Raw genomic sequence first — 24,369 nt, 5'->3', positions numbered from 1 at the left:
TCCAGTGCTGCCTGCTGAGCAGCACTGACCAACACTGCCTGGGCCCAGGCTTTTATCTCTGAGGCAGGCCCCATTATGATGTCAGAAAGCTGGCTCTGGAATCCTGAGGGCTCCACTATGACACGTGCAAAGTTCCGTCTGAACTTTATATAAGACGGTGCGGCTCAGTCAGTCACTCAGTGTTGCCTGAGAGGGCAACACTGCAACAGCCGGCCGCCAGGCTGTCTTTTTTTTGCACATTTATTTGCCTCCAGGAGGCCACAAGAGGGAGACAAGGGACTGCAAAATGGAAAATAGGCATCCACCAACTTTACAGACAACTTCTCTTTGCTCCTACAACCTCCATCCTTGCACAGTTTGTTATTCTTCCAGGTAACATAGTAACAAATCCAAATTGCTGCTCTCTTTGTAGGCAAGCAAGGGTTTGTTGCAACTGCAATTCTTACTTCTTCTTGGAAATGTAGGGACGACAGTACATTCCATCACATCCATCTAGTGTACACAGGTAGGTCCATTGTGGCGGGCGGGCTGCTTTAATGGCTGTTTGCTGTTCCCCCTACTCCACTCCACTATTTGACTGTGGTGCTGCATCAATCAATCAGTGGCTGGCTCAGGTGCAGCTCTTTAACCTACCTAAAAGGGAGGGCGGAGAGAAGACAAGGAAGGTGAATGAGCTGTTCCAATGTGAAATGCCGGAAACACAGAAACACAGAAGACACACACACACACACACACACACACACACACACACACACACACACACACACACACACACACACACACACACAACAAGAGGTGGCAATGTATTAATTAATTGCATTTAATAAATGAGCTCATTATCACACATGACTGTACAAATGCATTGTCCAACAGGTGTTGAAATAATGGGATTAAAAGGGGAGATCCCATCAGAAAGACAAAAACAATAGCAAACACAAATAGCACTTTTGGAATCTGATTTTAGTCAACACATAAGGGAAGGGTGCACCGGTCCTGGAAATACTGCAATACCAGGTCAATGCGTGGAGTGGACAGAGCAAGCTCTATTTCCATCTCCCTGTTCTAAAAATCCATTTAATATATGGTCCCCAGATAGGGGACGTATCAGATATTAAACTGATAAGAACAGATACTACACTTGATCTTAGCCAAAAGGCCGAGAAGCGATAACCCGAGCGGCCCTTGCCTTGCCCGAGCCTGTCCCATACTGCTGTTCACCCCTTGCAGCGATTGATTCAGCCTACTCCTAGGCAATTCCATGGGGCCCTGCAGGCTCACACACATTTACAGCTACTAAGCGGGAGGGAGGTGAATAAAGGCCGGAGAGGAAGCTACACAGGATTTGCTTCTTTTGCTTGCACCACAATGCAGTGCTGAAAGAGGAGGAGGAGGAATCTACATAAAAACGCCTTCCTGGCAACGCCCAAATGCCCTCCTGCCATGCAGATAAACACTGCAGCGGCAGCAAGTGCATGCCCACAGCCACCCCTTGTTCCTTCACACCTTGTATCAGCTGTAATCCAGTCCAGTCCAGTCCAGTGCTGCCTGCTGAGCAGCACTGACCAACACTGCCTGGGCCCAGGCTTTTATCTCTGAGGCAGGCCCCATTATGATGTCAGAAAGCTGGCTCTGGAATCCTGAGGGCTCCACTATGACACGTGCAAAGTTCCGTCTGAACTTTATATAAGACGGTGCGGCTCAGTCAGTCACTCAGTGTTGCCTGAGAGGGCAACACTGCAACAGCCGGCCGCCAGGCTGTCTTTTTTTTGCACATTTATTTGCCTCCAGGAGGCCACAAGAGGGAGACAAGGGACTGCAAAATGGAAAATAGGCATCCACCAACTTTACAGACAACTTCTCTTTGCTCCTACAACCTCCATCCTTGCACAGTTTGTTATTCTTCCAGGTAACATAGTAACAAATCCAAATTGCTGCTCTCTTTGTAGGCAAGCAAGGGTTTGTTGCAACTGCAATTCTTACTTCTTCTTGGAAATGTAGGGACGACAGTACATTCCATCACATCCATCTAGTGTACACAGGTAGGTCCATTGTGGCGGGCGGGCTGCTTTAATGGCTGTTTGCTGTTCCCCCTACTCCACTCCACTATTTGACTGTGGTGCTGCATCAATCAATCAGTGGCTGGCTCAGGTGCAGCTCTTTAACCTACCTAAAAGGGAGGGCGGAGAGAAGACAAGGAAGGTGAATGAGCTGTTCCAATGTGAAATGCCGGAAACACAGAAACACAGAAGACACACACACACACACACACACACACACACACACACACACACACACACACACACACACACACACACACACACACACACACACAACAAGAGGTGGCAATGTATTAATTAATTGCATTTAATAAATGAGCTCATTATCACACCATGACTGTACAAATGCATTGTCCAACAGGTGTTGAAATAATGGGATTAAAAGGGGAGATCCCATCAGAAAGACAAAAACAATAGCAAACACAAATAGCACTTTTGGAATCTGATTTTAGTCAACACATAAGGGAAGGGTGCACCGGTCCTGGAAATACTGCAATACCAGGTCAATGCGTGGAGTGGACAGAGCAAGCTCTATTTCCATCTCCCTGTTCTAAAAATCCATTTAATATATGGTCCCCAGATAGGGGACGTATCAGATATTAAACTGATAAGAACAGATACTACACTTGATCTTAGCCAAAAGGCCGAGAAGCGATAACCCGAGCGGCCCTTGCCTTGCCCGAGCCTGTCCCATACTGCTGTTCACCCCTTGCAGCGATTGATTCAGCCTACTCCTAGGCAATTCCATGGGGCCCTGCAGGCTCACACACATTTACAGCTACTAAGCGGGAGGGAGGTGAATAAAGGCCGGAGAGGAAGCTACACAGGATTTGCTTCTTTTGCTTGCACCACAATGCAGTGCTGAAAGAGGAGGAATCTACATAAAAACGCCTTCCTGGCAACGCCCAAATGCCCTCCTGCCATGCAGATAAACACTGGCAGCGGCAGCAAGTGCATGCCCACAGCCACCCCTTGTTCCTTCACACCTTGTATCAGCTGTAATCCAGTCCAGTCCAGTCCAGTGCTGCCTGCTGAGCAGCACTGACCAACACTGCCTGGGCCCAGGCTTTTATCTCTGAGGCAGGCCCCATTATGATGTCAGAAAGCTGGCTCTGGAATCCTGAGGGCTCCACTATGACACGTGCAAAGTTCCGTCTGAACTTTATATAAGACGGTGCGGCTCAGTCAGTCACTCAGTGTTGCCTGAGAGGGCAACACTGCAACAGCCGGCCGCCAGGCTGTCTTTTTTTTGCACATTTATTTGCCTCCAGGAGGCCACAAGAGGGAGACAAGGGACTGCAAAATGGAAAATAGGCATCCACCAACTTTACAGACAACTTCTCTTTGCTCCTACAACCTCCATCCTTGCACAGTTTGTTATTCTTCCAGGTAACATAGTAACAAATCCAAATTGCTGCTCTCTTTGTAGGCAAGCAAGGGTTTGTTGCAACTGCAATTCTTACTTCTTCTTGGAAATGTAGGGACGACAGTACATTCCATCACATCCATCTAGTGTACACAGGTAGGTCCATTGTGGCGGGCGGGCTGCTTTAATGGCTGTTTGCTGTTCCCCCTACTCCACTCCACTATTTGACTGTGGTGCTGCATCAATCAATCAGTGGCTGGCTCAGGTGCAGCTCTTTAACCTACCTAAAAGGGAGGGCGGAGAGAAGACAAGGAAGGTGAATGAGCTGTTCCAATGTGAAATGCCGGAAACACAGAAACACAGAAGACACACACACACACACACACACACACACACACACACACACACACACACACACACACACACAACAAGAGGTGGCAATGTATTAATTAATTGCATTTAATAAATGAGCTCATTATCACACATGACTGTACAAATGCATTGTCCAACAGGTGTTGAAATAATGGGATTAAAAGGGGAGATCCCATCAGAAAGACAAAAACAATAGCAAACACAAATAGCACTTTGGAATCTGATTTTAGTCAACACATAAGGGAAGGGTGCACCGGTCCTGGAAATACTGCAATACCAGGTCAATGCGTGGAGTGGACAGAGCAAGCTCTATTTCCATCTCCCTGTTCTAAAAATCCATTTAATATATGGTCCCCAGATAGGGGACGTATCAGATATTAAACTGATAAGAACAGATACTACACTTGATCTTAGCCAAAAGGCCGAGAAGCGATAACCCGAGCGGCCCTTGCCTTGCCCGAGCCTGTCCCATACTGCTGTTCACCCCTTGCAGCGATTGATTCAGCCTACTCCTAGGCAATTCCATGGGGCCCTGCAGGCTCACACACATTTACAGCTACTAAGCGGGAGGGAGGTGAATAAAGGCCGGAGAGGAAGCTACACAGGATTTGCTTCTTTTGCTTGCACCACAATGCAGTGCTGAAAGAGGAGGAATCTACATAAAAACGCCTTCCTGGCAACGCCCAAATGCCCTCCTGCCATGCAGATAAACACTGGCAGCGGCAGCAAGTGCATGCCCACAGCCACCCCTTGTTCCTTCACACCTTGTATCAGCTGTAATCCAGTCCAGTCCAGTCCAGTGCTGCCTGCTGAGCAGCACTGACCAACACTGCCTGGGCCCAGGCTTTTATCTCTGAGGCAGGCCCCATTATGATGTCAGAAAGCTGGCTCTGGAATCCTGAGGGCTCCACTATGACACGTGCAAAGTTCCGTCTGAACTTTATATAAGACGGTGCGGCTCAGTCAGTCACTCAGTGTTGCCTGAGAGGGCAACACTGCAACAGCCGGCCGCCAGGCTGTCTTTTTTTTGCACATTTATTTGCCTCCAGGAGGCCACAAGAGGGAGACAAGGGACTGCAAAATGGAAAATAGGCATCCACCAACTTTACAGACAACTTCTCTTTGCTCCTACAACCTCCATCCTTGCACAGTTTGTTATTCTTCCAGGTAACATAGTAACAAATCCAAATTGCTGCTCTCTTTGTAGGCAAGCAAGGGTTTGTTGCAACTGCAATTCTTACTTCTTCTTGGAAATGTAGGGACGACAGTACATTCCATCACATCCATCTAGTGTACACAGGTAGGTCCATTGTGGCGGGCGGGCTGCTTTAATGGCTGTTTGCTGTTCCCCCTACTCCACTCCACTATTTGACTGTGGTGCTGCATCAATCAATCAGTGGCTGGCTCAGGTGCAGCTCTTTAACCTACTAAAAGGGAGGGCGGAGAGAAGACAAGGAAGGTGAATGAGCTGTTCCAATGTGAAATGCCGGAAACACAGAAACACAGAAGACACACACACACACACACACACACACACACACACACACACACACACACACACACACACACACACACACACAACAAGAGGTGGCAATGTATTAATTAATTGCATTTAATAAATGAGCTCATTATCACACATGACTGTACAAATGCATTGTCCAACAGGTGTTGAAATAATGGGATTAAAAGGGGAGATCCCATCAGAAAGACAAAAACAATAGCAAACACAAATAGCACTTTTGGAATCTGATTTTAGTCAACACATAAGGGAAGGGTGCACCGGTCCTGGAAATACTGCAATACCAGGTCAATGCGTGGAGTGGACAGAGCAAGCTCTATTTCCATCTCCCTGTTCTAAAAATCCATTTAATATATGGTCCCCAGATAGGGGACGTATCAGATATTAAACTGATAAGAACAGATACTACACTTGATCTTAGCCAAAAGGCCGAGAAGCGATAACCCGAGCGGCCCTTGCCTTGCCCGAGCCTGTCCCATACTGCTGTTCACCCCTTGCAGCGATTGATTCAGCCTACTCCTAGGCAATTCCATGGGGCCCTGCAGGCTCACACACATTTACAGCTACTAAGCGGGAGGGAGGTGAATAAAGGCCGGAGAGGAAGCTACACAGGATTTGCTTCTTTTGCTTGCACCACAATGCAGTGCTGAAAGAGGAGGAATCTACATAAAAACGCCTTCCTGGCAACGCCCAAATGCCCTCCTGCCATGCAGATAAACACTGGCAGCGGCAGCAAGTGCATGCCCACAGCCACCCCTTGTTCCTTCACACCTTGTATCAGCTGTAATCCAGTCCAGTCCAGTCCAGTGCTGCCTGCTGAGCAGCACTGACCAACACTGCCTGGGCCCAGGCTTTTATCTCTGAGGCAGGCCCCATTATGATGTCAGAAAGCTGGCTCTGGAATCCTGAGGGCTCCACTATGACACGTGCAAAGTTCCGTCTGAACTTTATATAAGACGGTGCGGCTCAGTCAGTCACTCAGTGTTGCCTGAGAGGGCAACACTGCAACAGCCGGCCGCCAGGCTGTCTTTTTTTTGCACATTTATTTGCCTCCAGGAGGCCACAAGAGGGAGACAAGGGACTGCAAAATGGAAAATAGGCATCCACCAACTTTACAGACAACTTCTCTTTGCTCCTACAACCTCCATCCTTGCACAGTTTGTTATTCTTCCAGGTAACATAGTAACAAATCCAAATTGCTGCTCTCTTTGTAGGCAAGCAAGGGTTTGTTGCAACTGCAATTCTTACTTCTTCTTGGAAATGTAGGGACGACAGTACATTCCATCACATCCATCTAGTGTACACAGGTAGGTCCATTGTGGCGGGCGGGCTGCTTTAATGGCTGTTTGCTGTTCCCCCTACTCCACTCCACTATTTGACTGTGGTGCTGCATCAATCAATCAGTGGCTGGCTCAGGTGCAGCTCTTTAACCTACCTAAAAGGGAGGGCGGAGAGAAGACAAGGAAGGTGAATGAGCTGTTCCAATGTGAAATGCCGGAAACACAGAAACACAGAAGACACACACACACACACACACACACACACACACACACACACACACACACACACACACACACACACACACACACACACACAACAAGAGGTGGCAATGTATTAATTAATTGCATTTAATAAATGAGCTCATTATCACACATGACTGTACAAATGCATTGTCCAACAGGTGTTGAAATAATGGGATTAAAAGGGGAGATCCCATCAGAAAGACAAAAACAATAGCAAACACAAATAGCACTTTTGGAATCTGATTTTAGTCAACACATAAGGGAAGGGTGCACCGGTCCTGGAAATACTGCAATACCAGGTCAATGCGTGGAGTGGACAGAGCAAGCTCTATTTCCATCTCCCTGTTCTAAAAATCCATTTAATATATGGTCCCCAGATAGGGGACGTATCAGATATTAAACTGATAAGAACAGATACTACACTTGATCTTAGCCAAAAGGCCGAGAAGCGATAACCCGAGCGGCCCTTGCCTTGCCCGAGCCTGTCCCATACTGCTGTTCACCCCTTGCAGCGATTGATTCAGCCTACTCCTAGGCAATTCCATGGGGCCCTGCAGGCTCACACACATTTACAGCTACTAAGCGGGAGGGAGGTGAATAAAGGCCGGAGAGGAAGCTACACAGGATTTGCTTCTTTTGCTTGCACCACAATGCAGTGCTGAAAGAGGAGGAATCTACATAAAAACGCCTTCCTGGCAACGCCCAAATGCCCTCCTGCCATGCAGATAAACACTGGCAGCGGCAGCAAGTGCATGCCCACAGCCACCCCTTGTTCCTTCACACCTTGTATCAGCTGTAATCCAGTCCAGTCCAGTCCAGTGCTGCCTGCTGAGCAGCACTGACCAACACTGCCTGGGCCCAGGCTTTTATCTCTGAGGCAGGCCCCATTATGATGTCAGAAAGCTGGCTCTGGAATCCTGAGGGCTCCACTATGACACGTGCAAAGTTCCGTCTGAACTTTATATAAGACGGTGCGGCTCAGTCAGTCACTCAGTGTTGCCTGAGAGGGCAACACTGCAACAGCCGGCCGCCAGGCTGTCTTTTTTTTGCACATTTATTTGCCTCCAGGAGGCCACAAGAGGGAGACAAGGGACTGCAAAATGGAAAATAGGCATCCACCAACTTTACAGACAACTTCTCTTTGCTCCTACAACCTCCATCCTTGCACAGTTTGTTATTCTTCCAGGTAACATAGTAACAAATCCAAATTGCTGCTCTCTTTGTAGGCAAGCAAGGGTTTGTTGCAACTGCAATTCTTACTTCTTCTTGGAAATGTAGGGACGACAGTACATTCCATCACATCCATCTAGTGTACACAGGTAGGTCCATTGTGGCGGGCGGGCTGCTTTAATGGCTGTTTGCTGTTCCCCCTACTCCACTCCACTATTTGACTGTGGTGCTGCATCAATCAATCAGTGGCTGGCTCAGGTGCAGCTCTTTAACCTACCTAAAAGGGAGGGCGGAGAGAAGACAAGGAAGGTGAATGAGCTGTTCCAATGTGAAATGCCGGAAACACAGAAACACAGAAGACACACACACACACACACACACACACACACACACACACACACACACACACACACACACACACACACACACACAACAAGAGGTGGCAATGTATTAATTAATTGCATTTAATAAATGAGCTCATTATCACACATGACTGTACAAATGCATTGTCCAACAGGTGTTGAAATAATGGGATTAAAAGGGGAGATCCCATCAGAAAGACAAAAACAATAGCAAACACAAATAGCACTTTTGGAATCTGATTTTAGTCAACACATAAGGGAAGGGTGCACCGGTCCTGGAAATACTGCAATACCAGGTCAATGCGTGGAGTGGACAGAGCAAGCTCTATTTCCATCTCCCTGTTCTAAAAATCCATTTAATATATGGTCCCCAGATAGGGGACGTATCAGATAATTAAACTGATAAGAACAGATACTACACTTGATCTTAGCCAAAAGGCCGAGAAGCGATAACCCGAGCGGCCCTTGCCTTGCCCGAGCCTGTCCCATACTGCTGTTCACCCCTTGCAGCGATTGATTCAGCCTACTCCTAGGCAATTCCATGGGGCCCTGCAGGCTCACACACATTTACAGCTACTAAGCGGGAGGGAGGTGAATAAAGGCCGGAGAGGAAGCTACACAGGATTTGCTTCTTTTGCTTGCACCACAATGCAGTGCTGAAAGAGGAGGAATCTACATAAAAACGCCTTCCTGGCAACGCCCAAATGCCCTCCTGCCATGCAGATAAACACTGGCAGCGGCAGCAAGTGCATGCCCACAGCCACCCCTTGTTCCTTCACACCTTGTATCAGCTGTAATCCAGTCCAGTCCAGTCCAGTGCTGCCTGCTGAGCAGCACTGACCAACACTGCCTGGGCCCAGGCTTTTATCTCTGAGGCAGGCCCCATTATGATGTCAGAAAGCTGGCTCTGGAATCCTGAGGGCTCCACTATGACACGTGCAAAGTTCCGTCTGAACTTTATATAAGACGGTGCGGCTCAGTCAGTCACTCAGTGTTGCCTGAGAGGGCAACACTGCAACAGCCGGCCGCCAGGCTGTCTTTTTTTTGCACATTTATTTGCCTCCAGGAGGCCACAAGAGGGAGACAAGGGACTGCAAAATGGAAAATAGGCATCCACCAACTTTACAGACAACTTCTCTTTGCTCCTACAACCTCCATCCTTGCACAGTTTGTTATTCTTCCAGGTAACATAGTAACAAATCCAAATTGCTGCTCTCTTTGTAGGCAAGCAAGGGTTTGTTGCAACTGCAATTCTTACTTCTTCTTGGAAATGTAGGGACGACAGTACATTCCATCACATCCATCTAGTGTACACAGGTAGGTCCATTGTGGCGGGCGGGCTGCTTTAATGGCTGTTTGCTGTTCCCCCTACTCCACTCCACTATTTGACTGTGGTGCTGCATCAATCAATCAGTGGCTGGCTCAGGTGCAGCTCTTTAACCTACCTAAAAGGGAGGGCGGAGAGAAGACAAGGAAGGTGAATGAGCTGTTCCAATGTGAAATGCCGGAAACACAGAAACACAGAAGACACACACACACACACACACACACACACACACACACACACACACACACACACACACACACACACACAACAAGAGGTGGCAATGTATTAATTAATTGCATTTAATAAATGAGCTCATTATCACACATGACTGTACAAATGCATTGTCCAACAGGTGTTGAAATAATGGGATTAAAAGGGGAGATCCCATCAGAAAGACAAAAACAATAGCAAACACAAATAGCACTTTTGGAATCTGATTTTAGTCAACACATAAGGGAAGGGTGCACCGGTCCTGGAAATACTGCAATACCAGGTCAATGCGTGGAGTGGACAGAGCAAGCTCTATTTCCATCTCCCTGTTCTAAAAATCCATTTAATATATGGTCCCCAGATAGGGGACGTATCAGATATTAAACTGATAAGAACAGATACTACACTTGATCTTAGCCAAAAGGCCGAGAAGCGATAACCCGAGCGGCCCTTGCCTTGCCCGAGCCTGTCCCATACTGCTGTTCACCCCTTGCAGCGATTGATTCAGCCTACTCCTAGGCAATTCCATGGGGCCCTGCAGGCTCACACACATTTACAGCTACTAAGCGGGAGGGAGGTGAATAAAGGCCGGAGAGGAAGCTACACAGGATTTGCTTCTTTTGCTTGCACCACAATGCAGTGCTGAAAGAGGAGGAATCTACATAAAAACGCCTTCCTGGCAACGCCCAAATGCCCTCCTGCCATGCAGATAAACACTGGCAGCGGCAGCAAGTGCATGCCCACAGCCACCCCTTGTTCCTTCACACCTTGTATCAGCTGTAATCCAGTCCAGTCCAGTCCAGTGCTGCCTGCTGAGCAGCACTGACCAACACTGCCTGGGCCCAGGCTTTTATCTCTGAGGCAGGCCCCATTATGATGTCAGAAAGCTGGCTCTGGAATCCTGAGGGCTCCACTATGACACGTGCAAAGTTCCGTCTGAACTTTATATAAGACGGTGCGGCTCAGTCAGTCACTCAGTGTTGCCTGAGAGGGCAACACTGCAACAGCCGGCCGCCAGGCTGTCTTTTTTTTGCACATTTATTTGCCTCCAGGAGGCCACAAGAGGGAGACAAGGGACTGCAAAATGGAAAATAGGCATCCACCAACTTTACAGACAACTTCTCTTTGCTCCTACAACCTCCATCCTTGCACAGTTTGTTATTCTTCCAGGTAACATAGTAACAAATCCAAATTGCTGCTCTCTTTGTAGGCAAGCAAGGGTTTGTTGCAACTGCAATTCTTACTTCTTCTTGGAAATGTAGGGACGACAGTACATTCCATCACATCCATCTAGTGTACACAGGTAGGTCCATTGTGGCGGGCGGGCTGCTTTAATGGCTGTTTGCTGTTCCCCCTACTCCACTCCACTATTTGACTGTGGTGCTGCATCAATCAATCAGTGGCTGGCTCAGGTGCAGCTCTTTAACCTACCTAAAAGGGAGGGCGGAGAGAAGACAAGGAAGGTGAATGAGCTGTTCCAATGTGAAATGCCGGAAACACAGAAACACAGAAGACACACACACACACACACACACACACACACACACACACACACACACACACACACACACACACACACACACACACAACAAGAGGTGGCAATGTATTAATTAATTGCATTTAATAAATGAGCTCATTATCACACATGACTGTACAAATGCATTGTCCAACAGGTGTTGAAATAATGGGATTAAAAGGGGAGATCCCATCAGAAAGACAAAAACAATAGCAAACACAAATAGCACTTTTGGAATCTGATTTTAGTCAACACATAAGGGAAGGGTGCACCGGTCCTGGAAATACTGCAATACCAGGTCAATGCGTGGAGTGGACAGAGCAAGCTCTATTTCCATCTCCCTGTTCTAAAAATCCATTTAATATATGGTCCCCAGATAGGGGACGTATCAGATATTAAACTGATAAGAACAGATACTACACTTGATCTTAGCCAAAAGGCCGAGAAGCGATAACCCGAGCGGCCCTTGCCTTGCCCGAGCCTGTCCCATACTGCTGTTCACCCCTTGCAGCGATTGATTCAGCCTACTCCTAGGCAATTCCATGGGGCCCTGCAGGCTCACACACATTTACAGCTACTAAGCGGGAGGGAGGTGAATAAAGGCCGGAGAGGAAGCTACACAGGATTTGCTTCTTTTGCTTGCACCACAATGCAGTGCTGAAAGAGGAGGAATCTACATAAAAACGCCTTCCTGGCAACGCCCAAATGCCCTCCTGCCATGCAGATAAACACTGGCAGCGGCAGCAAGTGCATGCCCACAGCCACCCCTTGTTCCTTCACACCTTGTATCAGCTGTAATCCAGTCCAGTCCAGTCCAGTGCTGCCTGCTGAGCAGCACTGACCAACACTGCCTGGGCCCAGGCTTTTATCTCTGAGGCAGGCCCCATTATGATGTCAGAAAGCTGGCTCTGGAATCCTGAGGGCTCCACTATGACACGTGCAAAGTTCCGTCTGAACTTTATATAAGACGGTGCGGCTCAGTCAGTCACTCAGTGTTGCCTGAGAGGGCAACACTGCAACAGCCGGCCGCCAGGCTGTCTTTTTTTTGCACATTTATTTGCCTCCAGGAGGCCACAAGAGGGAGACAAGGGACTGCAAAATGGAAAATAGGCATCCACCAACTTTACAGACAACTTCTCTTTGCTCCTACAACCTCCATCCTTGCACAGTTTGTTATTCTTCCAGGTAACATAGTAACAAATCCAAATTGCTGCTCTCTTTGTAGGCAAGCAAGGGTTTGTTGCAACTGCAATTCTTACTTCTTCTTGGAAATGTAGGGACGACAGTACATTCCATCACATCCATCTAGTGTACACAGGTAGGTCCATTGTGGCGGGCGGGCTGCTTTAATGGCTGTTTGCTGTTCCCCCTACTCCACTCCACTATTTGACTGTGGTGCTGCATCAATCAATCAGTGGCTGGCTCAGGTGCAGCTCTTTAACCTACCTAAAAGGGAGGGCGGAGAGAAGACAAGGAAGGTGAATGAGCTGTTCCAATGTGAAATGCCGGAAACACAGAAACACAGAAGACACACACACACACACACACACACACACACACACACACACACACACACACACACACACACACACACACACAACAAGAGGTGGCAATGTATTAATTAATTGCATTTAATAAATGAGCTCATTATCACACATGACTGTACAAATGCATTGTCCAACAGGTGTTGAAATAATGGGATTAAAAGGGGAGATCCCATCAGAAAGACAAAAACAATAGCAAACACAAATAGCACTTTTGGAATCTGATTTTAGTCAACACATAAGGGAAGGGTGCACCGGTCCTGGAAATACTGCAATACCAGGTCAATGCGTGGAGTGGACAGAGCAAGCTCTATTTCCATCTCCCTGTTCTAAAAATCCATTTAATATATGGTCCCCAGATAGGGGACGTATCAGATATTAAACTGATAAGAACAGATACTACACTTGATCTTAGCCAAAAGGCCGAGAAGCGATAACCCGAGCGGCCCTTGCCTTGCCCGAGCCTGTCCCATACTGCTGTTCACCCCTTGCAGCGATTGATTCAGCCTACTCCTAGGCAATTCCATGGGGCCCTGCAGGCTCACACACATTTACAGCTACTAAGCGGGAGGGAGGTGAATAAAGGCCGGAGAGGAAGCTACACAGGATTTGCTTCTTTTGCTTGCACCACAATGCAGTGCTGAAAGAGGAGGAATCTACATAAAAACGCCTTCCTGGCAACGCCCAAATGCCCTCCTGCCATGCAGATAAACACTGGCAGCGGCAGCAAGTGCATGCCCACAGCCACCCCTTGTTCCTTCACACCTTGTATCAGCTGTAATCCAGTCCAGTCCAGTCCAGTGCTGCCTGCTGAGCAGCACTGACCAACACTGCCTGGGCCCAGGCTTTTATCTCTGAGGCAGGCCCCATTATGATGTCAGAAAGCTGGCTCTGGAATCCTGAGGGCTCCACTATGACACGTGCAAAGTTCCGTCTGAACTTTATATAAGACGGTGCGGCTCAGTCAGTCACTCAGTGTTGCCTGAGAGGGCAACACTGCAACAGCCGGCCGCCAGGCTGTCTTTTTTTTGCACATTTATTTGCCTCCAGGAGGCCACAAGAGGGAGACAAGGGACTGCAAAATGGAAAATAGGCATCCACCAACTTTACAGACAACTTCTCTTTGCTCCTACAACCTCCATCCTTGCACAGTTTGTTATTCTTCCAGGTAACATAGTAACAAATCCAAATTGCTGCTCTCTTTGTAGGCAAGCAAGGGTTTGTTGCAACTGCAATTCTTACTTCTTCTTGGAAATGTAGGGACGACAGTACATTCCATCACATCCATCTAGTGTACACAGGTAGGTCCATTGTGGCGGGCGGGCTGCTTTAATGGCTGTTTGCTGTTCCCCCTACTCCACTCCACTATTTGACTGTGGTGCTGCATCAATCAATCAGTGGCTGGCTCAGGTGCAGCTCTTTAACCTACCTAAAAGGGAGGGCGGAGAGAAGACAAGGAAGGTGAATGAGCTGTTCCAATGTGAAATGCCGGAAACACAGAAACACAGAAGACACACACACACACACACACACACACACACACACACACACACACACACACACACACACACACACACACACACACAACAAGAGGTGGCAATGTATTAATTAATTGCATTTAATAAATGAGCTCATTATCACACATGACTGTACAAATGCATTGTCCAACAGGTGTTGAAATAATGGGATTAAAAGGGGAGATCCCATCAGAAAGACAAAAACAATAGCAAACACAAATAGCACTTTTGGAATCTGATTTTAGTCAACACATAAGGGAAGGGTGCACCGGTCCTGGAAATACTGCAATACCAGGTCAATGCGTGGAGTGGACAGAGCAAGCTCTATTTCCATCTCCCTGTTCTAAAAATCCATTTAATATATGGTCCCCAGATAGGGGACGTATCAGATATTAAACTGATAAGAACAGATACTACACTTGATCTTAGCCAAAAGGCCGAGAAGCGATAACCCGAGCGGCCCTTGCCTTGCCCGAGCCTGTCCCATACTGCTGTTCACCCCTTGCAGCGATTGATTCAGCCTACTCCTAGGCAATTCCATGGGGCCCTGCAGGCTCACACACATTTACAGCTACTAAGCGGGAGGGAGGTGAATAAAGGCCGGAGAGGAAGCTACACAGGATTTGCTTCTTTTGCTTGCACCACAATGCAGTGCTGAAAGAGGAGGAATCTACATAAAAACGCCTTCCTGGCAACGCCCAAATGCCCTCCTGCCATGCAGATAAACACTGGCAGCGGCAGCAAGTGCATGCCCACAGCCACCCCTTGTTCCTTCACACCTTGTATCAGCTGTAATCCAGTCCAGTCCAGTCCAGTGCTGCCTGCTGAGCAGCACTGACCAACACTGCCTGGGCCCAGGCTTTTATCTCTGAGGCAGGCCCCATTATGATGTCAGAAAGCTGGCTCTGGAATCCTGAGGGCTCCACTATGACACGTGCAAAGTTCCGTCTGAACTTTATATAAGACGGTGCGGCTCAGTCAGTCACTCAGTGTTGCCTGAGAGGGCAACACTGCAACAGCCGGCCGCCAGGCTGTCTTTTTTTTGCACATTTATTTGCCTCCAGGAGGCCACAAGAGGGAGACAAGGGACTGCAAAATGGAAAATAGGCATCCACCAACTTTACAGACAACTTCTCTTTGCTCCTACAACCTCCATCCTTGCACAGTTTGTTATTCTTCCAGGTAACATAGTAACAAATCCAAATTGCTGCTCTCTTTGTAGGCAAGCAAGGGTTTGTTGCAACTGCAATTCTTACTTCTTCTTGGAAATGTAGGGACGACAGTACATTCCATCACATCCATCTAGTGTACACAGGTAGGTCCATTGTGGCGGGCGGGCTGCTTTAATGGCTGTTTGCTGTTCCCCCTACTCCACTCCACTATTTGACTGTGGTGCTGCATCAATCAATCAGTGGCTGGCTCAGGTGCAGCTCTTTAACCTACCTAAAAGGGAGGGCGGAGAGAAGACAAGGAAGGTGAATGAGCTGTTCCAATGTGAAATGCCGGAAACACAGAAACACAGAAGACACACACACACACACACACACACACACACACACACACACACACACACACACACACACACACACACACACACAACAAGAGGTGGCAATGTATTAATTAATTGCATTTAATAAATGAGCTCATTATCACACATGACTGTACAAATGCATTGTCCAACAGGTGTTGAAATAATGGGATTAAAAGGGGAGATCCCATCAGAAAGACAAAAACAATAGCAAACACAAATAGCACTTTTGGAATCTGATTTTAGTCAACACATAAGGGAAGGGTGCACCGGTCCTGGAAATACTGCAATACCAGGTCAATGCGTGGAGTGGACAGAGCAAGCTCTATTTCCATCTCCCTGTTCTAAAAATCCATTTAATATATGGTCCCCAGATAGGGGACGTATCAGATATTAAACTGATAAGAACAGATACTACACTTGATCTTAGCCAAAAGGCCGAGAAGCGATAACCCGAGCAGCCCTTGCCTTGCCCGAGCCTGTCCCATACTGCTGTTCACCCCTTGCAGCGATTGATTCAGCCTACTCCTAGGCAATTCCATGGGGCCCTGCAGGCTCACACACATTTACAGCTACTAAGCGGGAGGGAGGTGAATAAAGGCCGGAGAGGAAGCTACACAGGATTTGCTTCTTTTGCTTGCACCACAATGCAGTGCTGAAAGAGGAGGAATCTACATAAAAACGCCTTCCTGGCAACGCCCAAATGCCCTCCTGCCATGCAGATAAACACTGGCAGCGGCAGCAAGTGCATGCCCACAGCCACCCCTTGTTCCTTCACACCTTGTATCAGCTGTAATCCAGTCCAGTCCAGTCCAGTGCTGCCTGCTGAGCAGCACTGACCAACACTGCCTGGGCCCAGGCTTTTATCTCTGAGGCAGGCCCCATTATGATGTCAGAAAGCTGGCTCTGGAATCCTGAGGGCTCCACTATGACACGTGCAAAGTTCCGTCTGAACTTTATATAAGACGGTGCGGCTCAGTCAGTCACTCAGTGTTGCCTGAGAGGGCAACACTGCAACAGCCGGCCGCCAGGCTGTCTTTTTTTTGCACATTTATTTGCCTCCAGGAGGCCACAAGAGGGAGACAAGGGACTGCAAAATGGAAAATAGGCATCCACCAACTTTACAGACAACTTCTCTTTGCTCCTACAACCTCCATCCTTGCACAGTTTGTTATTCTTCCAGGTAACATAGTAACAAATCCAAATTGCTGCTCTCTTTGTAGGCAAGCAAGGGTTTGTTGCAACTGCAATTCTTACTTCTTCTTGGAAATGTAGGGACGACAGTACATTCCATCACATCCATCTAGTGTACACAGGTAGGTCCATTGTGGCGGGCGGGCTGCTTTAATGGCTGTTTGCTGTTCCCCCTACTCCACTCCACTATTTGACTGTGGTGCTGCATCAATCAATCAGTGGCTGGCTCAGGTGCAGCTCTTTAACCTACCTAAAAGGGAGGGCGGAGAGAAGACAAGGAAGGTGAATGAGCTGTTCCAATGTGAAATGCCGGAAACACAGAAACACAGAAGACACACACACACACACACACACACACACACACACACACACAACAAGAGGTGGCAATGTATTAATTAATTGCATTTAATAAATGAGCTCATTATCACACATGACTGTACAAATGCATTGTCCAACAGGTGTTGAAATAATGGGATTAAAAGGGGAGATCCCATCAGAAAGACAAAAACAATAGCAAACACAAATAGCACTTTTGGAATCTGATTTTAGTCAACACATAAGGGAAGGGTGCACCGGTCCTGGAAATACTGCAATACCAGGTCAATGCGTGGAGTGGACAGAGCAAGCTCTATTTCCATCTCCCTGTTCTAAAAATCCATTTAATATATGGTCCCCAGATAGGGGACGTATCAGATATTAAACTGATAAGAACAGATACTACACTTGATCTTAGCCAAAAGGCCGAGAAGCGATAACCCGAGCGGCCCTTGCCTTGCCCGAGCCTGTCCCATACTGCTGTTCACCCCTTGCAGCGATTGATTCAGCCTACTCCTAGGCAATTCCATGGGGCCCTGCAGGCTCACACACATTTACAGCTACTAAGCGGGAGGGAGGTGAATAAAGGCCGGAGAGGAAGCTACACAGGATTTGCTTCTTTTGCTTGCACCACAATGCAGTGCTGAAAGAGGAGGAATCTACATAAAAACGCCTTCCTGGCAACGCCCAAATGCCCTCCTGCCATGCAGATAAACACTGGCAGCGGCAGCAAGTGCATGCCCACAGCCACCCCTTGTTCCTTCACACCTTGTATCAGCTGTAATCCAGTCCAGTCCAGTCCAGTGCTGCCTGCTGAGCAGCACTGACCAACACTGCCTGGGCCCAGGCTTTTATCTCTGAGGCAGGCCCCATTATGATGTCAGAAAGCTGGCTCTGGAATCCTGAGGGCTCCACTATGACACGTGCAAAGTTCCGTCTGAACTTTATATAAGACGGTGCGGCTCAGTCAGTCACTCAGTGTTGCCTGAGAGGGCAACACTGCAACAGCCGGCCGCCAGGCTGTCTTTTTTTTGCACATTTATTTGCCTCCAGGAGGCCACAAGAGGGAGACAAGGGACTGCAAAATGGAAAATAGGCATCCACCAACTTTACAGACAACTTCTCTTTGCTCCTACAACCTCCATCCTTGCACAGTTTGTTATTCTTCCAGGTAACATAGTAACAAATCCAAATTGCTGCTCTCTTTGTAGGCAAGCAAGGGTTTGTTGCAACTGCAATTCTTACTTCTTCTTGGAAATGTAGGGACGACAGTACATTCCATCACATCCATCTAGTGTACACAGGTAGGTCCATTGTGGCGGGCGGGCTGCTTTAATGGCTGTTTGCTGTTCCCCCTACTCCACTCCACTATTTGACTGTGGTGCTGCATCAATCAATCAGTGGCTGGCTCAGGTGCAGCTCTTTAACCTACCTAAAAGGGAGGGCGGAGAGAAGACAAGGAAGGTGAATGAGCTGTTCCAATGTGAAATGCCGGAAACACAGAAACACAGAAGACACACACACACACACACACACACACACACACACACACACACACACACACACACACACACACACACACACACACAACAAGAGGTGGCAATGTATTAATTAATTGCATTTAATAAATGAGCTCATTATCACACATGACTGTACAAATGCATTGTCCAACAGGTGTTGAAATAATGGGATTAAAAGGGGAGATCCCATCAGAAAGACAAAAACAATAGCAAACACAAATAGCACTTTTGGAATCTGATTTTAGTCAACACATAAGGGAAGGGTGCACCGGTCCTGGAAATACTGCAATACCAGGTCAATGCGTGGAGTGGACAGAGCAAGCTCTATTTCCATCTCCCTGTTCTAAAAATCCATTTAATATATGGTCCCCAGATAGGGGACGTATCAGATATTAAACTGATAAGAACAGATACTACACTTGATCTTAGCCAAAAGGCCGAGAAGCGATAACCCGAGCGGCCCTTGCCTTGCCCGAGCCTGTCCCATACTGCTGTTCACCCCTTGCAGCGATTGATTCAGCCTACTCCTAGGCAATTCCATGGGGCCCTGCAGGCTCACACACATTTACAGCTACTAAGCGGGAGGGAGGTGAATAAAGGCCGGAGAGGAAGCTACACAGGATTTGCTTCTTTTGCTTGCACCACAATGCAGTGCTGAAAGAGGAGGAATCTACATAAAAACGCCTTCCTGGCAACGCCCAAATGCCCTCCTGCCATGCAGATAAACACTGGCAGCGGCAGCAAGTGCATGCCCACAGCCACCCCTTGTTCCTTCACACCTTGTATCAGCTGTAATCCAGTCCAGTCCAGTCCAGTGCTGCCTGCTGAGCAGCACTGACCAACACTGCCTGGGCCCAGGCTTTTATCTCTGAGGCAGGCCCCATTATGATGTCAGAAAGCTGGCTCTGGAATCCTGAGGGCTCCACTATGACACGTGCAAAGTTCCGTCTGAACTTTATATAAGACGGTGCGGCTCAGTCAGTCACTCAGTGTTGCCTGAGAGGGCAACACTGCAACAGCCGGCCGCCAGGCTGTCTTTTTTTTGCACATTTATTTGCCTCCAGGAGGCCACAAGAGGGAGACAAGGGACTGCAAAATGGAAAATAGGCATCCACCAACTTTACAGACAACTTCTCTTTGCTCCTACAACCTCCATCCTTGCACAGTTTGTTATTCTTCCAGGTAACATAGTAACAAATCCAAATTGCTGCTCTCTTTGTAGGCAAGCAAGGGTTTGTTGCAACTGCAATTCTTACTTCTTCTTGGAAATGTAGGGACGACAGTACATTCCATCACATCCATCTAGTGTACACAGGTAGGTCCATTGTGGCGGGCGGGCTGCTTTAATGGCTGTTTGCTGTTCCCCCTACTCCACTCCACTATTTGACTGTGGTGCTGCATCAATCAATCAGTGGCTGGCTCAGGTGCAGCTCTTTAACCTACCTAAAAGGGAGGGCGGAGAGAAGACAAGGAAGGTGAATGAGCTGTTCCAATGTGAAATGCCGGAAACACAGAAACACAGAAGACACACACACACACACACACACACACACACACACACACACACACACACACACACACACACACACACACACACAACAAGAGGTGGCAATGTATTAATTAATTGCATTTAATAAATGAGCTCATTATCACACATGACTGTACAAATGCATTGTCCAACAGGTGTTGAAATAATGGGATTAAAAGGGGAGATCCCATCAGAAAGACAAAAACAATAGCAAACACAAATAGCACTTTTGGAATCTGATTTTAGTCAACACATAAGGGAAGGGTGCACCGGTCCTGGAAATACTGCAATACCAGGTCAATGCGTGGAGTGGACAGAGCAAGCTCTATTTCCATCTCCCTGTTCTAAAAATCCATTTAATATATGGTCCCCAGATAGGGGACGTATCAGATATTAAACTGATAAGAACAGATACTACACTTGATCTTAGCCAAAAGGCCGAGAAGCGATAACCCGAGCGGCCCTTGCCTTGCCCGAGCCTGTCCCATACTGCTGTTCACCCCTTGCAGCGATTGATTCAGCCTACTCCTAGGCAATTCCATGGGGCCCTGCAGGCTCACACACATTTACAGCTACTAAGCGGGAGGGAGGTGAATAAAGGCCGGAGAGGAAGCTACACAGGATTTGCTTCTTTTGCTTGCACCACAATGCAGTGCTGAAAGAGGAGGAATCTACATAAAAACGCCTTCCTGGCAACGCCCAAATGCCCTCCTGCCATGCAGATAAACACTGGCAGCGGCAGCAAGTGCATGCCCACAGCCACCCCTTGTTCCTTCACACCTTGTATCAGCTGTAATCCAGTCCAGTCCAGTCCAGTGCTGCCTGCTGAGCAGCACTGACCAACACTGCCTGGGCCCAGGCTTTTATCTCTGAGGCAGGCCCCATTATGATGTCAGAAAGCTGGCTCTGGAATCCTGAGGGCTCCACTATGACACGTGCAAAGTTCCGTCTGAACTTTATATAAGACGGTGCGGCTCAGTCAGTCACTCAGTGTTGCCTGAGAGGGCAACACTGCAACAGCCGGCCGCCAGGCTGTCTTTTTTTTGCACATTTATTTGCCTCCAGGAGGCCACAAGAGGGAGACAAGGGACTGCAAAATGGAAAATAGGCATCCACCAACTTTACAGACAACTTCTCTTTGCTCCTACAACCTCCATCCTTGCACAGTTTGTTATTCTTCCAGGTAACATAGTAACAAATCCAAATTGCTGCTCTCTTTGTAGGCAAGCAAGGGTTTGTTGCAACTGCAATTCTTACTTCTTCTTGGAAATGTAGGGACGACAGTACATTCCATCACATCCATCTAGTGTACACAGGTAGGTCCATTGTGGCGGGCGGGCTGCTTTAATGGCTGTTTGCTGTTCCCCCTACTCCACTCCACTATTTGACTGTGGTGCTGCATCAATCAATCAGTGGCTGGCTCAGGTGCAGCTCTTTAACCTACCTAAAAGGGAGGGCGGAGAGAAGACAAGGAAGGTGAATGAGCTGTTCCAATGTGAAATGCCGGAAACACAGAAACACAGAAGACACACACACACACACACACACACACACACACACACACACACACACACACACACACACACACACACACACACACAAGAGGTGGCAATGTATTAATTAATTGCATTTAATAAATGAGCTCATTATCACACATGACTGTACAAATGCATTGTCCAACAGGTGTTGAAATAATGGGATTAAAAGGGGAGATCCCATCAGAAAGACAAAAACAATAGCAAACACAAATAGCACTTTTGGAATCTGATTTTAGTCAACACATAAGGGAAGGGTGCACCGGTCCTGGAAATACTGCAATACCAGGTCAATGCGTGGAGTGGACAGAGCAAGCTCTATTTCCATCTCCCTGTTCTAAAAATCCATTTAATATATGGTCCCCAGATAGGGGACGTATCAGATATTAAACTGATAAGAACAGATACTACACTTGATCTTAGCCAAAAGGCCGAGAAGCGATAACCCGAGCGGCCCTTGCCTTGCCCGAGCCTGTCCCATACTGCTGTTCACCCCTTGCAGCGATTGATTCAGCCTACTCCTAGGCAATTCCATGGGGCCCTGCAGGCTCACACACATTTACAGCTACTAAGCGGGAGGGAGGTGAATAAAGGCCGGAGAGGAAGCTACACAGGATTTGCTTCTTTTGCTTGCACCACAATGCAGTGCTGAAAGAGGAGGAATCTACATAAAAACGCCTTCCTGGCAACGCCCAAATGCCCTCCTGCCATGCAGATAAACACTGGCAGCGGCAGCAAGTGCATGCCCACAGCCACCCCTTGTTCCTTCACACCTTGTATCAGCTGTAATCCAGTCCAGTCCAGTCCAGTGCTGCCTGCTGAGCAGCACTGACCAACACTGCCTGGGCCCAGGCTTTTATCTCTGAGGCAGGCCCCATTATGATGTCAGAAAGCTGGCTCTGGAATCCTGAGGGCTCCACTATGACACGTGCAAAGTTCCGTCTGAACTTTATATAAGACGGTGCGGCTCAGTCAGTCACTCAGTGTTGCCTGAGAGGGCAACACTGCAACAGCCGGCCGCCAGGCTGTCTTTTTTTTGCACATTTATTTGCCTCCAGGAGGCCACAAGAGGGAGACAAGGGACTGCAAAATGGAAAATAGGCATCCACCAACTTTACAGACAACTTCTCTTTGCTCCTACAACCTCCATCCTTGCACAGTTTGTTATTCTTCCAGGTAACATAGTAACAAATCCAAATTGCTGCTCTCTTTGTAGGCAAGCAAGGGTTTGTTGCAACTGCAATTCTTACTTCTTCTTGGAAATGTAGGGACGACAGTACATTCCATCACATCCATCTAGTGTACACAGGTAGGTCCATTGTGGCGGGCGGGCTGCTTTAATGGCTGTTTGCTGTTCCCCCTACTCCACTCCACTATTTGACTGTGGTGCTGCATCAATCAATCAGTGGCTGGCTCAGGTGCAGCTCTTTAACCTACCTAAAAGGGAGGGCGGAGAGAAGACAAGGAAGGTGAATGAGCTGTTCCAATGTGAAATGCCGGAAACACAGAAACACAGAAGACACACACACACACACACACACACACACACACACACACACACACACACACACACACACACACACACACACACACAACAAGAGGTGGCAATGTATTAATTAATTGCATTTAATAAATGAGCTCATTATCACACATGACTGTACAAATGCATTGTCCAACAGGTGTTGAAATAATGGGATTAAAAGGGGAGATCCCATCAGAAAGACAAAAACAATAGCAAACACAAATAGCACTTTTGGAATCTGATTTTAGTCAACACATAAGGGAAGGGTGCACCGGTCCTGGAAATACTGCAATACCAGGTCAATGCGTGGAGTGGACAGAGCAAGCTCTATTTCCATCTCCCTGTTCTAAAAATCCATTTAATATATGGTCCCCAGATAGGGGACGTATCAGATATTAAACTGATAAGAACAGATACTACACTTGATCTTAGCCAAAAGGCCGAGAAGCGATAACCCGAGCGGCCCTTGCCTTGCCCGAGCCTGTCCCATACTGCTGTTCACCCCTTGCAGCGATTGATTCAGCCTACTCCTAGGCAATTCCATGGGGCCCTGCAGGCTCACACACATTTACAGCTACTAAGCGGGAGGGAGGTGAATAAAGGCCGGAGAGGAAGCTACACAGGATTTGCTTCTTTTGCTTGCACCACAATGCAGTGCTGAAAGAGGAGGAATCTACATAAAAACGCCTTCCTGGCAACGCCCAAATGCCCTCCTGCCATGCAGATAAACACTGGCAGCGGCAG

The 24,369-nt window shown here is 47.8% G+C and overlaps 2 long non-coding RNA genes and 16 other non-coding genes across 18 annotated transcripts; all 18 read right to left on the bottom strand.

Annotated features, from left to right (window-relative positions):
• Positions 1-455: 455 nt before the first annotated feature.
• On the bottom strand, positions 456-5,218 carry LOC142703212 (uncharacterized). Its single transcript, XR_012867437.1, has 4 exons — positions 5,037-5,218; positions 3,521-3,707; positions 1,981-2,167; positions 456-633 (listed from the first exon to the last, which is right to left on the bottom strand). It is a non-coding gene; the product is annotated as an uncharacterized LOC142703212 (long non-coding RNA).
• On the bottom strand, positions 978-1,168 carry LOC142703224 (U2 spliceosomal RNA). Its single transcript, XR_012867448.1, has one exon. It is a non-coding gene; the product is annotated as a U2 spliceosomal RNA (small nuclear RNA).
• On the bottom strand, positions 2,523-2,713 carry LOC142703223 (U2 spliceosomal RNA). Its single transcript, XR_012867447.1, has one exon. It is a non-coding gene; the product is annotated as a U2 spliceosomal RNA (small nuclear RNA).
• On the bottom strand, positions 4,039-4,229 carry LOC142703222 (U2 spliceosomal RNA). Its single transcript, XR_012867446.1, has one exon. It is a non-coding gene; the product is annotated as a U2 spliceosomal RNA (small nuclear RNA).
• Positions 5,219-5,564: 346 nt separating the features above from the next.
• Positions 5,565-5,755, bottom strand: LOC142703221 (U2 spliceosomal RNA). Its single transcript, XR_012867445.1, has one exon. It is a non-coding gene; the product is annotated as a U2 spliceosomal RNA (small nuclear RNA).
• An 816-nt stretch (positions 5,756-6,571) lies between these two features.
• Positions 6,572-23,503, bottom strand: LOC142703211 (uncharacterized). The gene is made up of 12 exons (XR_012867436.1): positions 23,354-23,503; positions 21,826-22,012; positions 20,297-20,483; positions 18,766-18,952; positions 17,269-17,455; positions 15,740-15,926; positions 14,209-14,395; positions 12,682-12,868; positions 11,151-11,337; positions 9,628-9,814; positions 8,098-8,284; positions 6,572-6,749 (listed from the first exon to the last, which is right to left on the bottom strand). It is a non-coding gene; the product is annotated as an uncharacterized LOC142703211 (long non-coding RNA).
• On the bottom strand, positions 7,100-7,290 carry LOC142703220 (U2 spliceosomal RNA). Its single transcript, XR_012867444.1, has one exon. It is a non-coding gene; the product is annotated as a U2 spliceosomal RNA (small nuclear RNA).
• Positions 8,629-8,820, bottom strand: LOC142703226 (U2 spliceosomal RNA). Its single transcript, XR_012867450.1, has one exon. It is a non-coding gene; the product is annotated as a U2 spliceosomal RNA (small nuclear RNA).
• LOC142703219 (U2 spliceosomal RNA) lies at positions 10,153-10,343 on the bottom strand. Its single transcript, XR_012867443.1, has one exon. It is a non-coding gene; the product is annotated as a U2 spliceosomal RNA (small nuclear RNA).
• LOC142703217 (U2 spliceosomal RNA) lies at positions 11,684-11,874 on the bottom strand. The gene has a single exon (XR_012867442.1). It is a non-coding gene; the product is annotated as a U2 spliceosomal RNA (small nuclear RNA).
• Positions 13,211-13,401, bottom strand: LOC142703216 (U2 spliceosomal RNA). Its single transcript, XR_012867441.1, has one exon. It is a non-coding gene; the product is annotated as a U2 spliceosomal RNA (small nuclear RNA).
• On the bottom strand, positions 14,742-14,932 carry LOC142703215 (U2 spliceosomal RNA). Its single transcript, XR_012867440.1, has one exon. It is a non-coding gene; the product is annotated as a U2 spliceosomal RNA (small nuclear RNA).
• LOC142703214 (U2 spliceosomal RNA) lies at positions 16,271-16,461 on the bottom strand. Its single transcript, XR_012867439.1, has one exon. It is a non-coding gene; the product is annotated as a U2 spliceosomal RNA (small nuclear RNA).
• Positions 17,768-17,958, bottom strand: LOC142703231 (U2 spliceosomal RNA). Its single transcript, XR_012867453.1, has one exon. It is a non-coding gene; the product is annotated as a U2 spliceosomal RNA (small nuclear RNA).
• Positions 19,299-19,489, bottom strand: LOC142703228 (U2 spliceosomal RNA). The gene has a single exon (XR_012867452.1). It is a non-coding gene; the product is annotated as a U2 spliceosomal RNA (small nuclear RNA).
• Positions 20,828-21,018, bottom strand: LOC142703227 (U2 spliceosomal RNA). Its single transcript, XR_012867451.1, has one exon. It is a non-coding gene; the product is annotated as a U2 spliceosomal RNA (small nuclear RNA).
• Positions 22,356-22,546, bottom strand: LOC142703225 (U2 spliceosomal RNA). Its single transcript, XR_012867449.1, has one exon. It is a non-coding gene; the product is annotated as a U2 spliceosomal RNA (small nuclear RNA).
• A 383-nt stretch (positions 23,504-23,886) lies between the features above and the next one.
• LOC142703213 (U2 spliceosomal RNA) lies at positions 23,887-24,077 on the bottom strand. Its single transcript, XR_012867438.1, has one exon. It is a non-coding gene; the product is annotated as a U2 spliceosomal RNA (small nuclear RNA).
• Between the last annotated feature and the right edge of the window lie 292 nt (positions 24,078-24,369).

The sequence above is a fragment of the Rhinoderma darwinii genome, unplaced genomic scaffold (assembly GCF_050947455.1).
Source record: "Rhinoderma darwinii isolate aRhiDar2 unplaced genomic scaffold, aRhiDar2.hap1 Scaffold_2633, whole genome shotgun sequence".
Taxonomy (NCBI): Eukaryota; Metazoa; Chordata; class Amphibia; order Anura; family Rhinodermatidae; genus Rhinoderma; species Rhinoderma darwinii.
This window is presented reverse-complemented; position numbering and strand designations above follow the sequence as displayed.